The 12,994-nt window shown below is 44.4% G+C and overlaps 1 protein-coding gene and 1 pseudogene across 2 annotated transcripts in view; one reads left to right on the top strand and one right to left on the bottom strand.

Annotated features, from left to right (window-relative positions):
* LOC309564430 (uncharacterized protein) overlaps positions 1-12,994 on the bottom strand; it is a gene marked incomplete at its 5' end in the record, with an annotated part of 504,148 nt that overhangs the window by 457,177 nt on the left and 33,977 nt on the right. The gene's annotated exons all lie outside the window — the stretch shown is intronic.
* Positions 10,333-12,987, top strand: LOC309563898 (annotated as a pseudogene). Its single transcript has 3 exons — positions 10,333-10,558; positions 12,158-12,427; positions 12,597-12,987. The product of its transcript is annotated as an uncharacterized misc_RNA (transcript).

Genomic DNA, 12,994 nt, shown 5'->3' with positions numbered 1-12,994 from the left:
GGGAAATGTTTTGCACTCAAATGTTTACTTGATAGATACCAGAAAGTTCATACAGGCGAGCGTCCCTAATCTTGTGCAGAGTGCGGGAAATGTTAAACTAAGAAAGAACACCTACTTACACACAGGTGAGCACCCTTTTTAATGTTATGAGTGCGGGAAATGTTTTCCAAACAAAGGATTATTTCTTAGAAACCAGAAATGTTTCACTTCTTATGTACGTTTCAAAACGGCAAAGTATTCACACTTATATTAGAGACTCCGTTTTCATGTTCAGAGTGCGGGAAAGGTTTCAAAATAAAGGAAATATAATGAGACATGAGTACTGCTTGTACTACAGGAAATGGATGCTGGATTGTAATGGGTGTAACTGTTTAGTCCATAAACAAATCTGAAACCACCACAGTCCACTCGGAGTTGGTTTACACCCGCATCGTCCTCTGACCCGCTGTGGGGTTGGCCGGCAGCTGGGAGCCATTATGTTAACCCTGTAAAGCCCACGCCAGTACGCCGCAACCGTATGCATCGGGGCTGTTGCGGCACAACCCCATTCAGTTGAATAGCATTGCCCAATTTGACCGGGGGGTGTGAGGTTTGCAGCAACCGCAAATTGCAGTGCCATGTGTACAACCCCATCTGGCTGCCATTTAAGCTTAAGGGGGGGTGGTAAAATCCTGACTCAACTGTCTACCTTTACTGATCCCTCCCCACATGAGGCAACATCCAGGAAATTATGACAAGATGTGGGGCAACAAGTGTGCAATCATGACAATAAATTGGACAACAGAGGGGCAATCAAGACAATAAATGGGGCAACAAGTGGGCAATACATAGGGCAACAAATTGGTATTCATGGCAATACATGGGGCAACAATTGTGCTATCATGACAATACAGGGGGCAACAAATGGACACTCATGGCAACAGGTGGGCATTCATGATAATACATGGGGCAACAGATAGACAATCATGACAATACATGAGCTTGATTTATTGAAGTAGCCGGCTTTTTTTTTGGTCCAACCAATGTATGATTATTAATACATTTGACACATTTGTTAATTCTATTATAAAAGATTTAAGCTTTATTTTATTCATATCATTTACTGTGTGGTAATCGCTTATTCTGATCTTGTACAATAAAAACGCTTCGTACAATATTCTGTGCCGAGTCTTCTTTTTTACCAATGATTAGATGATCTGTGATTGGAATGTGATCAGTTCATAGAGAGTCATCCATTGGGGTTTTATTAGTGAGATGGAGAGTGGAGAAGGCACCACATTGACAGCCATTGGAGGCCCTTTCTAAAGCCCTAAACTTTTTGGCAACCTGTCTATGACATTAGTCTTCCAAACTCTATCTCACTGAGCTAAGGCCAGAAGAGTTCCAGGAGTTCTTCTCTGTCCACAGTTCCCAAACCAAAAGGAGACATCCACCACATCTTCAATCTTAAGGTCTTAAATGTTCCCAGCTGGGCCCAGGAGTTCTGCATGCAATCCTCCAGGTCATAGTCTCTTTACCAGGGAGACTTTTTTTCTTTGACCAACCCACATACATGTAATGCAGTAGGGCGGCCGTTCTGCACAGAATCACGTACCTGTACGTCATCTGCATCTCCGAATCTGGGGCGTGCACATGCGCCACCTGCACCCAGCTCCCGCTGGACACAGCGGTAGCCAATCAGCAGGGCCGCTGGCACCCAGCAATCGTTCCCGAGAGAGGCAGAACAGTTGTCTGCCAATGTAAACAAGGCAGATCACCGTTCTGTTTGTAGGGAAGATGGAGATCCTGTATTTCTGCTAATGGAGGCAGGAGATACTGGCGCACAGAGTTTATATATAGTCCAGCCAACAATAAATATCTAAAAATACCAATGATCAGGGTAGAGGGTTGTCAGAACTATGGTAAGAAATAGGCATATTTTTCATATTGCATGTGAAGAATTATGAATATATTCGCAAATAGAAGAAACACAAAATAACTGTCCATATTCCTCGGTCTGGGGCTCCATGCAAGATCTCAACTCGTGGAGTTTCAATGATCATGAGAACAGTGAGGAATCAGCCCAGAACTACAAGGGAGAATCTTGTCAATGATCTCAAGGCAGCTGGGACCATAGTCAACAAGAAACCAATTGATAACACACTACGCCGCGAAGGACTGAAATCCTGCAGCACCCGTAAGGTCCCCCTGCTCAAGAAAGCACATGTACAGGCCCATCTGAAGTTTGCTAATGAAAATCTGAATGGTTCAGAGGAGAACTGGGTGAAAGTTTTGTGCTCAGATGAGACCAAAATCAAACTCTTTGGCATCAACTCAACTCACCATGTTTGGAGGAGGAGGAATGCTGCCTATAAACCCCAGGAACACCATCCCCACCGTCAAACATGGAGGTGGAAACATTATCCTTTGGGATTGTTTTTCTGCTAAGGGGACAGGACACTTCATCGCATCAAATGGACAATGGATGGGGCCATGTACCATCAAGTCTTGGGTGAAAACCTCCTTTCCTCAGCCAGGGCATTGAAAATGGGTTGTGGATGAGTATTCCATCATGACAATGACCCAAAACACACGGCCAAGGCAACAAAGGAGTGGCTCAAGAAGCACATTAAGGTCCTGGAGTGGCCTAGCCAGTCTCCAGACCTTAATCCCATAGAAAATATGTGGAGGGAGCTGAAGGTTCGAGTTACCAAACCTCAGCCTCAAAACCTTAATGACTTGGAGAGGATCTGCAAAGAGGAGTGGGAAAAAATCCCTCCAAAGATGCTTGCAAACCTGGTGGCCAACTACAAGAAACGTCTGACCTCTGTGATTGCCAACAAGAGTTTTGCCACCAAGTAGCAAGTCATATTTTGTGAAGGGGTCAAATAATTATTTCACTCAGTAAAATACAAATCAGTTTATAACTTTTTTTAAATGCGTTTTTCTGGATATTTTTGTTGTTTTTCTGTCTCTCACTGGTAAAATAAACCGACCATTAAAATTATAGACTGATCATTTCTTTGTCAGTGGGCAAATGTACAAAATCATCAGGTGTTCAAATACATTTTTTTCGATCACTGTATAAAAAGTGATCTCGTATTAGGCACTGCCTGGTCATGATCCATTTTGGGGAATCTACGTACCCCAGAAGAAATAGAACGGGATCTAGACCTAAGATAACCTCTGGATATGACGCTGAGCACGTGCACTCAACTTCTTTGGTCGACCATGGCGAGGCCTGTTCTGAGTGGAACCTGTCCTGTTAAACCGCTATATGGTCTTGGCCACTCTGCTGCAGCTCAGTTTCAGGGTCTTGGCAATCTTCTTATAGCCTAGGCCATCTTTATGTAGAGCAACAATTCTTTTTTTCAGATCCTCTGAGAGTTCTTTGCCATGAGGTGCCATGTTGAAATTCCAGTGACCAGTACGAGAGAGTGAGAGCGATAACACCAAATTTAACACACCTGCTCCCCATTCACACCTGAGACCTTGTAACACTAATGAGTCACATGACACTGGGGAGTAAACATGGTGATTTGGGCCCAATTTGGACATTGTCACTTAGGGGTGTACTGACTTTTGTTGCCAGCGGTTTAGACATTAATGGCTGTGTGTTGAGTTATTTTGAGGGGACAGCAAATTTACACTGTTATACAAGCTGTACACTCACTACTTTACATTGTAGCAAAGTTTCATTTCTTCAGTGTTGTCACATGAAAAGATATAATAAAATATTTACAAAAATGTGAGGGGTGTACTTACTTTTGTCAGATACTGTACTCTTTGATCGCCTCTATGACCTTGGGGGTCCGGTGTAACGTTAGAATTACCTACCCCGTGAGAAAAACCTACCCTCGTCACTTCCGGGCAGGAACAGCTGAGCAGCGCAGCAGTGCGCATGCTCAGAGGCCCGGAGACCTAAAGAAAAAGATAAGGAGCTGACTACTGGGCATGCGCAGTAGTATGAAAGTATTAGGGTGTCCGTGAAAAAAACCTACCCACGCGGCGGTGACATTAAAACAGCTGTACTACAATACGAGTCATCACCGCTCCTTCCCCTGTGACTACCCTGATCTTGGCTAGTAAATATAAAAGCGGCTGGCGGCTCCGTTATTTATCTTCTCATGCACCCGCCGGCGCTTTAATATTTAGTAGCCGACATCAGTGAAGTGTCAGGGGAAGGAGCGGAGATGATTCATATTGTAGTACAGCTGTTTTAATGTAACCACCGCTTTACAGACACTGAGGGTGCACCGGAAGTGACGAGGGTAGGTTTTTCTCACGGGTAGGTAATTTTCACGGAACACCGGAACGACGTCATGACCTCACTTCTGGTCCAGGCTGGAAGTAAATCATTCTTTTTAAGTTTTGTTTTTTTTCATCTTTTGCTTTCAAAGTTAAAGAAGAGATTTGGGGTCTTTTTGACCCCCAGATCTCTCATAAAGAGGACCTGTCATCCTTATTTCTATTACAAGGGATGTTTGCATTCCTTGTATTAGGAATAAAAGTGATGAAAAAAAAAGGCACTGTGTAAAGATAAAAAGTAAAAACAAAAAAAAATGTACAGAGCCCCCGTCCCTCCGTGCTCGCGCGCAGGAGCGAACCCATACAAAAGTCGCGCACGTATACGTAAACAGTATTAGCACCACACATGTGAGGTATCACCATGAACGTTAGATCGGGAGCGAATATTCTAGCACTAGATCTTCTGTGTACTTCTAAACAGATCACCTGTGAAAGCTTTTTAAAAGTCACCTATGGAGATTTTTAAGTACTGTACTTTGTCACCATTCTACGAGTGTGCCCAATTTAAAAGTGTGACATGTTAGGTATCTATTTACTCGATGTAATATTATCTTTTACATTATACAAAAAAATTGAGGTTTAGGGGTATTGTGTTTTTATAATGACTTAAGGTCTATTTTTCCCCCAAAAAATTTGTTTGCAAACCGCTGCGCAAATACCATGTGACATAAAAAATTACAACTATCCCCATTTTTTCTCTTGGTCCTCTGCTAAAAAAAATTGTAAAATGTTTGGGGGTTCCAAGTAGTTTTCTAGCAAGAAATACTGATAGTGTTCGGAAGAAGATGAAGGGAGAACACCCTGAAGGCCAGTCCTGAAAAGTTTCCTGTTAGAGCAAATAACCAAAACATCACCGAGAGAACTCAACTGTTTTGCTGCGAGGAACAAAAACGCCTACAATTACCGTAAGTACGCTAAGTACAAAAATCCCAATATGGTCCACAGGGTGGTGACCTGACTTCTCTCAGATGGAACGCACAGACAGGAAGTGATGTAGATACTGACAGGAAGTGATGTAAGATACTGACAGGAAGTGATTTAGGTCCACAGAGGAAGTGATGTCAGATATAAATAGGAATTTCAGAGGCGAGTCGGGAGGAAGAAGAGAGGAGACGTAGCTGGAAGTGGCAGCAGAGGAGGTAATAAGATATTATTTTCTATATATAATCTTTAATTACATAAAGAAAAATTTCTCCTTCCGTTTTTATGCCGGGGAGAACAGAAACAGAGGACCCATAACACTGAGAATCAGATTGCAGTCCCCCGGTGAAATCACATAAGTAGGATGAGCAGCAAAACTTCCTCCAGCTCTCCTGTAGCGCCCTCACCAGGCAGGGCCGAGATACTCCTATTCTATCTGGGAAAGAGGCCGAGCTCGGGGTGACCCCGACACTCACCTCTGGAAACATTCAGCAGCTTTCCTCCTTTGTCACTACTAACATTAATCCCGTCCTCTGCCCCAACACCAACTGAGCCCCCACTCCTCACCCCAATCTAACACCGCTGTCAACCACTTCTCTTCCTCCCATCTAACACCACTGTCCCCAATTCTCACCCCCCATCTAACACTGCTGTCCCCCATTCCTCACCTCCCATCTAACACCGATGTCCCACCGCTCCTCACCCCCATCTAACACCGATGTCCCACCGCTCCTCACCCCCCATCTAACACCACTGTCCCCAATTCTCACCCCCATCTAACACCGATGTCCCACCGCTCCTCACCCCCCATCTAACACCGCTGTACACCATTCCTCACCCCTCATCACCCCTGTTCCCTACTTCTCATTCCTCATCCAATACTGTTGTTCCCCTCTCCTCACCCCCCTTCCCACAATGCTCCCCTATATTCCACAACCCCCACTGACACTGTTGTCCCCCACTCCTCATTCCCTTATTCAACATTGCAGTAAAACACAGACCTGACCGGAGAGGTGAGGAGGATTCTTAGAAGGACACAAGGATCTCTACAAGGACTTCATGATGGAGAATCAGCCGCCCCTCACATCACCGGGTAAGAGGAGACTTTATTGTAAAGGAGAGAGCAGTACGGAGGCTCCACCTAGATCCCCCATCATCTGATAAACACATAGAAACAATGTATTCAGTCAGTGTGTGTGTTTCCTACAGATGCTACAGATGGATCCAGTAATGGGAACCTACCAGGGAGAATTCCCTATCCTCTGTATTCCCGGGATTCTACACAGGAAGATTACACCATCCCCCACCATCATCAGGTAGGTGAAGATGAATGTTGAGATCATAAAAGTGACCTGACTGTATGGAAATATATTCCACTTTTAGGTATAAGGTTATTTGTGCTCACAGTTTAAAGAAACCATTCCCTGCTATTTTGTTTGTTTAGAATGAAAATCTGATAGATATAAAAGATGAGGTTAAAGAGGAAGAAGAGACGTATGTGAGGGGTGATCAGCAGTTCAGGGAAGAGGTTGGGATGATGGACAAAGTTAAAGAGGAAGAATTTTCTAAAGACATCAGCACAGGTGAGTGATGGCCACTAAATACGAAAACTGTTTGGATATATGGATTGATGTTTGAGGATCTGTAGATCCACTTCTACAAAGACGTCATGATGGAGAATCAGCCGCCCCTCACATCACCGGGTAAGAGGAGACTTTATTGTAAAGGAGAGAGCAGTACGGAGGCTCCACCTAGATCCCCCATCATCTGATAAACACATAGAAACAATGTATTCAGTCAGTGTGTGTGTTTCCTACAGATGGATCCAGTATTGGGAACCCACCAGAGAAATGTTCCCTTCCTCTGTATTCCCGGGATTCTACACAGGAAGATCACACCATCCCTCACCATCATCAGGTAGGGGAATATGAATGTCGAGATGGTAAAATTGACCTGACTATATGAAAATATATTCCACTTTTAGGTATTAGGTTATTTGTGCTCACATTTTAAGGAAAACATTCCCTGCTATTTTTTGTTTGTTTAGAATGAAAAACTTATGGATATAAAAGATGAGGTTAAAGAGGAAGAAGAGACGTATGTGAGGGGGGATCAGCAGTTCAGGGAAGAGGTTGGGATGATGAACAAAGTTAAAGAGGAGGAATTTTCTAAAGACATCAGCACAGGTGAGTGATGGCCACTAAATACAAAAACTGTTTGGGTATATGGATTGATGTTTGAGGATTTGTAGATCCACTTCTACAAAGACGTCATGATGGAGAATCAGCCGCCCCTCACATCCCCGGGTAAGAGGAGACTTTATTGTAAAGGAGAGAGCAGTCCGAATGGGCCACCTAGATCCCCCATCATCTGATAAACCCATATAAACAATGTATTCAGTCAGTGTGTGTATTCCCTACAGATGGATCCAGTAATGAGAACCCACCAGAGAGATGTCCCCGTCCTCTGTATTCCACACAGGAAGATCACACCATCCCGTATGTGAGGGGTGATCAGCAGTTTACAGAGGAGGTTGGGATGATGGATGCAGTTAAAAAGGAAGAAACTTCTCCAGATATCAGCTCGGGTAATTATACAAGAATGGTTTAAAGCTTACTTAGTGATGTTTGGTTGGGTGGTATCATTGATCTGGTTAGTTGTCCAAGTTTGGTAACAACATATATGACTCCTGAAAAATACTTTTTTTTTTTAAATTACCTTCCCACGTCTCCATTCCTAAAGTGAATAAGTAGTGGAAAGAGAGAGGGAAGTAAAAGAAACCTAGAGAGAGGCAGAAGAGGATAAGTAGGTTGGATGAGGGGGGAAGGGAAGGAGGGGTGAGGAGGAGTGGAAGGAGTGGAAGGGGGGGAGGGGGATTTAGCATTGGTAAAGCTATGGCCCTACATCAGCAATACTTTCCACCAATATTTTAGAGCTCCCCCAAACTCAACATGAGGTCTCTTTAGTATTGCCACCCTTAATTAAAGAGCAGCCTTCATCAGAGAGGAAAAATATATTCCATTGACCCCAGGTTTTGGTATATCGTTCGTGTTGGGGACGTGTCGAGAGAACAAGGTTTTCCATTCTATTTATTTCTTCGACCTTTTTGAGCCACATGCCAACGGTCAGGGTCTGTGGGTTTTTCCATTTAAGAGGGATGCACATTTTAGCAGAATTTAGAAGGTGACGAATGACTGAATTTTTATAGGTCTGGGCCGGGATGTTAGAAGCATGGAGAAGGAAGAGAGCAGGATCATTGGGGAGCGTTCGGTTTATAAACCTCTGAGACATTTCACGTACTGTCTTCCAGAACTCCGCTAGTTTAGGATACGACCAAAAAACATGTAGGAGTGTCCCCCGGCCCTTCCTGGCATCTCCAGCACTATCAGTGAGTGTGGGAAAGAACCTGCTCAACCTTGACAGCGTGTGGTACTTGTTAGGAGTTTGAAGTTGGTTTCTTGTATTTACATGCAGGTGGATGATGTAAACGGAATGATGTGATTTTGTTGGTCTGGATTAAAGTTACAGTCTAAAGCTCGTTCCCTCTTAGCTAAGAATGGGGGTTGGTAAGTCTCCTGGGGTGTGATCAGTAATGCATAGGTCGTGGATAATACCTGTGTCAGTATTGTAAGTTATAGAGCGAGGCATAGAAGGATTTAAATTCTTGTGTGATATGTCTAGGTAACGTGGCTTTTTGACCTGTGCTGGAGATAATAGGTTTCTTCTTGGAGGGATCTAGCCAATAGTCTGCCACACTTATTTCCCGACTGATGACATTTTACGACAAATTTGCATGACTGCCTTGGCTTTGTAAAGTAAAGGTCATTAATTTGCCTACGTAGAGTCATAAGTTCTACCTCTGAGGAGAGGGACAGAGCGTGTTTGTGATGGGACTCCAACACATGCAAAGTTTGGAGTAAGGAGTCTAGTTGTGCTGTATGCTGGTTTTTGATCCAGGAGCCATGCTTTATGAGCACCCCATGAATCACTGCCTTGTGTGCCTCCCAAATGATTCCAGGGTCAGTATCTGCAATGGTGTTAGTCTGAAAGAAATGGTCTAATTCTCTACATCTGTCAAAACAGTCTCATCAGTCTCATAGGCTTTCATTTAGTCTCCACATCCGGGTTCTGGACCATCGAAAGTCTGTTAGTGTGTAAGAAAGTATAACAGGGGCATGGTCGGACCATGTAATAGAGCCTATTAAAGAGTCAACGTGTAATTGACAATGCGGCATCAAGAAATAGTCTATACGAGAGTATAGTTGGTGAGGTGAGGAATAGAAAGAATAGTCTCGTTCTCCGGGATGCATCAGGCGCCAAACCTCTATCAAGTGTGCACTATGGAGGGACTTTGCAATACGTTTGCGGACGCCAGGGGGGGGAACAGAGGAGGATCCCAGAGATGTATCCTCCGAAGGAATCAGAGGGATATTAAAATCTCCCTCAATAATTAGTTGACCCTCAGAGAACTCCAGGAGCTTCTCCATACCTCTAGTAATGAACTCATCCTGCTGGCTGTTGGGAGCATAATAGGTGGTCAAAGTCACTCTGACGTCACCAACATTGTCCTTCAGAAACAGAAATCGGCCATTGGGGTCTTTTAGAATATGTGCGCAGTGTCCATGGTACCGTACTGGAAAAAATTATAGAGGCTCCTTTTGATTTAGCCTCCGGGTTAGTAGAGCGGTAGGCCAAGGGGAAAAACCGGTTCTTAAATAGTGGAAGCTTGTCATCCCTGAAGTGGGTCTCCTGTACAAAGGTGATATCAATTTTAGATCGTTTAACAAAATTTGCCTCTTTTCCGGGACGTTAAGTCCCTTAGCATTGATCGAGAGGATCCTGATGTTATCCATGTGTTAAGAAGGGCGAGGGGAAGGTTGGGAAGTGAGGTTAGGAAGAGGGAGGGGAGGGTAAGTAATAGGGGGCAAAGGGGTGGCGAGGGTATGAAGAGAATGGAGGTAAAAAGAGGGGAGGCAAAGATGGTATGAGAGAGGAAGAAAGGAAAGTCAGGCAAGCAAAGAATATGAGAGAGTGAAAGAGAAGGGGGAAATCCCACAGAGAGAGGCCTCAATTTACTAAGAGATAGCAAAACAAATGCTAAGACGCTCCCCAGCAAGGAGCCGGATGAATGAGCGTGTGCCTATGTGGGGTTGTGGTTGGAAAGAGCCAAGGGACCACATTGAGGGTACCTTTGATGCTGACAGTGTGTTTGCTGAGTTTGGTGGAGGAAATGGCACCTCTTGGAGCACAGAGAATTTTATTGTCGGTTACTCTGTTCTATGCGGGCAAGGCTATTCTTCTACATTGGAGGAAGACCGAAGCGCCATCGGTGGAGTATTGGAAGTCACCAGTGAACAAGATGCTGCCGTTTTACAAAGCCACATACCTGAATAGAGGATGCGTTATATGGCAGGGTTGGACTGAGAGGCCATCTACTCTTCTCGGAGGTGATTGTGGTCTGCCACCGGTGAAGGTAACGGTCACCTTAGAGGGGTGAGTTGAGGTCCCCTGATACTTAGGGAGGTAACAAATGAAGTCTATGCCTAGCAGACAACAAGCAGTGGTGAGAGGGTGGGGGAGGTTTGGGTATGGACCTGGGTGAGAGTGTGTGGGGGAGACACTGCCGCGTTGAGGTTCTCCTGGGAGGGTCTCCTTTTGCATTTTCCTATAAGTATTGTAGTACATGAGCATTGCACTGAGGTTGGGGGGATGGGGAGTTGTTTTGGTTGCCTTGTTTGTTTTTTTGTGATAAAAAATCAATAAAAATAAATTAAAAAAGAAAAAAGCTGAGTCCTAGGAATGAATAAACAGTAGGGAACGGGATAAGGCGCAGGCCAAGGAGATAAAGTTAAAGAGATGTTGGGGGAGTGGGTGGAGTCGGCGAGATGTTGGGGGAGTGGGTGGAGTCGGCGAGATGTTGGGGGAGTGGGTGGAGTCGGTGAGATGTTGGGGGAGTGGGTGGAGTCGGTGAGATGTTGGGGGAGTGGGTGGAGTCGGTGAGATGTTGGGGGAGTGGATGGAGTCAGTGAGATGTTGGGGGAGTGGGTGGAGTCAGTGAGATGTTGGGGGAGTGGGTGGAGTCAGTGAGATGTTGGGGGAGTGGGTGGAGTCTGTGGAGGTGGGGAATGGAAACATGCAGGAGTGACTATATATGAAGGTTACGATCGCTGTGTCTATGACTGTACAAAGCGGAAATATTGTGTACCGAATGGAATGGACTTTTCTTTCTTTATAATAAAACTTTTTCTGATTTAAAGGAAAAAAAAACACACAGAAAAGATGAGTGGGGAAAATGTCAGTGGCCTCCACCTGTAAAACCATTCCTGTTTTGGAGGTCGTCTCATTGTTGCCCATCTAGTGCACCTGTTGGTAACAACCCCCTCTGCTACTTCACTGACCAGATGAATATCCCAGGAGTTTCCCTGACTTGATGCTATACTCTGATTATAAAGTGTTGAGCAGTGTATATGAGTGTGGAAAACTCTTGGTAATTTTTCTTGTCTTCTGACAGACGGACTCTGTGGTGGGAATAGAAGGACATCGGAGGAAGATGTGACTACAGAAGATAATGACATGGCATCTTCTCCAGAAGTAAATCCCGTTCCTCATAATATACATGACAGACCTCTCCATTGGAGGAGATCATTGGAATCTCCTGATACTTCACATAGTCCTCTAATATCTGACAGTGCCGACGGGTGCGGGAAACCATCTCATCTCAGGGAATCTTCTTTACACCATAAAGGGGTTAATACAAGAGAGAATTCATTGTCATGTTCAGAGTGTGGGAAATGTTTTAGTCACAAAGGACACTTTCTTCAACACCAGAGAATACACATAGGTGAGCGTCCCTATTCATGTTCAGAGTGCGGGAACTGTTTTAAACACAAAAGAAACCTTCTTAGCCATCAGAAAATACACACAGGTGAGGGTCCCTATTCATGTTCAGAGTGCGGGAAAGATTTTAAACAGAAAAGAAACCTTCTTAGGCACCAGAGAATACACACAGGTGACCTTCTCTATTCATGTTCTGAGTGTGGGAAATGTTTTAGTCAAAAAGGACACTTTCTTCAGCACCAGAGAATACACACAGGGGAGCAACCTTTTTCATGTTCAGAGTGCGGAAAATGTTTTAATAAGAAAGGAGGCCTTCTTACCCATCAGAAAATTCACACAGGTGAGCGTCCCTATTCCTGTTCAGAGTGTGGGAAATGTTTTAGTCAAAAAGGACACTTTCTTCAGCACCAGAGACTTCACACAGGGGAGTATCCCTATTCATGTTCAGAGTGCGGGAAACGTTTTAATCATAAAGGAAGCCTTCTTATCCATCAGCAAACACACACAGGTGAGCTTCCCCATTCATGTTCTGAGTGCGGGAAATGTTTTAGTAGAAAAGGAGACCTTCTTCGCCATCAGAGAATACACACAGGTGAGCGTCCTTATTCATGTTCAGAGTGCGGGAAATGTTTCATACAAAAAGAATCCCTTCTTAGACACCAAAGAACACACACAGGGGAGCGTCCCTAGTCATGTTCAGAGTGTGGGAAATGTTTCAATGATAAAGTAGTCCATATTAGCCATCAGAGAATACACACAGGTGTGCGTCCCTATTCATGTGCAGAGTGTGGGAAATGTTTCAATCCCAAAGAATGCCTTCTTACGCACCAGAGAATACACACGGGTGAGCGTCCCTATTCATGTTCAGAGTGCGGGAAATGTTTTGCGCACAGATGTTTACTTGTTAGACACCAAACAGTTCATACAGGCGAGCGTTTCTAATATTGTG

This window comes from Pelophylax lessonae, assembly GCF_965119305.1.
Source record: "Pelophylax lessonae genome assembly, chromosome: 9".
NCBI classification, from domain to species: Eukaryota; Metazoa; Chordata; class Amphibia; order Anura; family Ranidae; genus Pelophylax; species Pelophylax lessonae.
Note: the sequence above shows the minus strand (reverse complement) of the source record. Positions and strands in the feature narration are given on the sequence as shown.